Source organism: Nansenia antarctica (assembly GCF_963989245.1).
Source record: "Nansenia antarctica genome assembly, chromosome: 10".
Taxonomy (NCBI): Eukaryota; Metazoa; Chordata; class Actinopteri; order Argentiniformes; family Microstomatidae; genus Nansenia; species Nansenia antarctica.
The window spans coordinates 526713-529212 of NC_137680.1; positions in this window are offsets into that span (position 1 = coordinate 526713).

Genomic DNA, 2500 nt, shown 5'->3' on the forward strand with positions numbered 1-2500 from the left:
GAACAGTTTCTTCCCCAAAGCCACAGCCCTCCTCAATAACTGATCATTGCACCTTGCACTTTACATGTTTCTGCACTAAGTTGTACAGTATATGTATTCACTGGTATTGGTGCTGTATTTATTGTCTTGAGTATTGTTGTGTTGTGGTCTTGTTGTTGTATGTACTGTAGCTTGTTCAGCATGGAGAACACCAAGTCATGTTCCTAGTGCACCTGCACATGGCGAATAAAGTTGAATTGAATTGAATGAAGTGCGTAAGTGGCGTAGCTCACTAAGGCGCATGCCATGTAATCGTAGGGTCCCTGGTTCCATATGATGATTGGTTGATATTAACGGGCCCAAAGTGTGCCACGAAAACATCCCCCACACCATTACACCACCTGAATGAATGAGAAGGTGTACAGGTGTACAGGTGTTCCTAAGTGTTCAGTGAGTGTATATCTTAACTGCTCCTCCTGAGACATTACTACCCCCAGCACTGTGTCTCCTAAGACACCTGCTTTTCCCCTATACTCTGCCTCCTAAGGCGCAAATATATATGTATATATTTCTTTCTATCACGACGACTGCCAATGGCCCCTGGCCTGAGCTAGGTCACTCTTCCTGCTACGACTGGTGGATTGATGATTCACTTGCTTAGTCAAATGTATTGATTGTAAGTCGCTTTGGAATAAGGCGTCTGCTAAATGTCCTAAATGTAAATGTATATCAGCTGTATCCAGTCAGTCAGACCCTCTAATCTCTGTGTGGCCCAGTGCTCTGTGGCGTGTGACATGAGCCTAAGCTTCAGGAGGTGATCCTGTTTGTCCAGATTCACTTAGAAGACTAGTTTAACCCTCGCCCTAAACCCTGTAACCCCCATGCTACTCTATACGCACGCTAGCGACTAGCCTATACTTAGACACAGGTACACACACACACACATACACACACACACACACACACTAACCCTACTCTTAGGGTCCCTTTGCTAAGACTATTCACATGTTAAACAGTTGGGTCACAGACCTAATACACACACACACACACTCTCACACACACACACACACGCACGCTAACCCTACTCATATGGTCCCATTGCTAAGGCTATACACACGTTAAACAGTTGGGTCACAGACCTAATACACACACACACACACACACACACACACACTCACACACTCCCATCTTAGACACGTTCAAACATCCTGTTTACTATTCCTGAAGCCTTTTAGTCAGGATCAGACCTATGGGAGGACATCTGGTGTTGTTGGTTACCTTGGTAACCTTCTACCATCTATCTGGTGTTGTTGGTTAAACCTTCTACCATTTATCTGGTGTTGTTGGTTAAACCTTCTACCATCTATCTGGTGTTGTTGGTTAAACCTTCTACCATCTATCTGGTGGTGTTGGTTAAACCTTCTACATTTATCTGGTGTTGTTGTTGCTTAAACATTCTACCATCTATCTGGTGTTGTTGGTTAAACGTTCTACCATCTGGTGTTGTTGGTTAAACGTTCTACATCTATCTGGTGTTGTTGGTTAAACGTTCTACATCTATCTGGTGTTGTTGGTTAAACGTTCTACATCTATCTGGTGTTGTTGGTTAAACGTTCTACCATCTATCTGGTGTTGTTGGTTAAACGTTCTACCATTTATCTGGTGTTGTTGGTTAAACGTTCTACATCTATCTGGTGTTGTTGTTGGTTAAACGTTCTACATCTATCTGGTGTTGTTGTTGGTTAAACGTTCTACATCTATCTGGTGTTGTTGGTTAAACGTTCTACATCTATCTGGTGTTGTTGGTTAAACGTTCTACCATCTATCTGGTGTTGTTGGTTAAACCTTCTACCATCTATCTGGTGTTGTTGTTGGTTAAACGTTCTACCATCTATCTGGTGTTGTTGGTTAAACGTTCTACATCTATCTGGTGTTGTTGTTGGTTAAACGTTCTACATCTATCTGGTGTTGTTGGTTAAACGTTCTACATCTATCTGGTGTTGTTGGTTAAACCTTCTACCATCTATCTAGTGTTGTTGGTTAAACGTTCTACATCTATCTGGTGTTGTTGGTTAAACGTTCTACATCTATCTAGTGTTGTTGGTTAAACATTCTACATCTATCTGGTGTTGTTGGTTAAACCTTCTACCATCTATCTGGTGTTGTTGGTTAAACCTTCTACCATCTATCTGGTGTTGTTGGTTAAACCTTCTACCATCTATCTAGTGTTGTTGGTTAAACGTTCTACATCTATCTGGTGTTGTTGGTTAAACGTTCTACCATCTATCTGGTGGTGTTGTTGGTTAAACCTTCTACCATCTATCTGGTGTTGTTGGTTAAACGTTCTACCATCTATCTGGTGTTGTTGTTGGTTAAACGTTCTACCATCTATCTGGTGTTGTTGGTTAAACGTTCTACCATCTATCTGGTGTTGTTGTTGGTTAAACGTTCTACCATCTATCTGGTGTTGTTGGATAAACCTTCTACCATCTATCTAGTGTTGTTGGTTAAACATTCTACC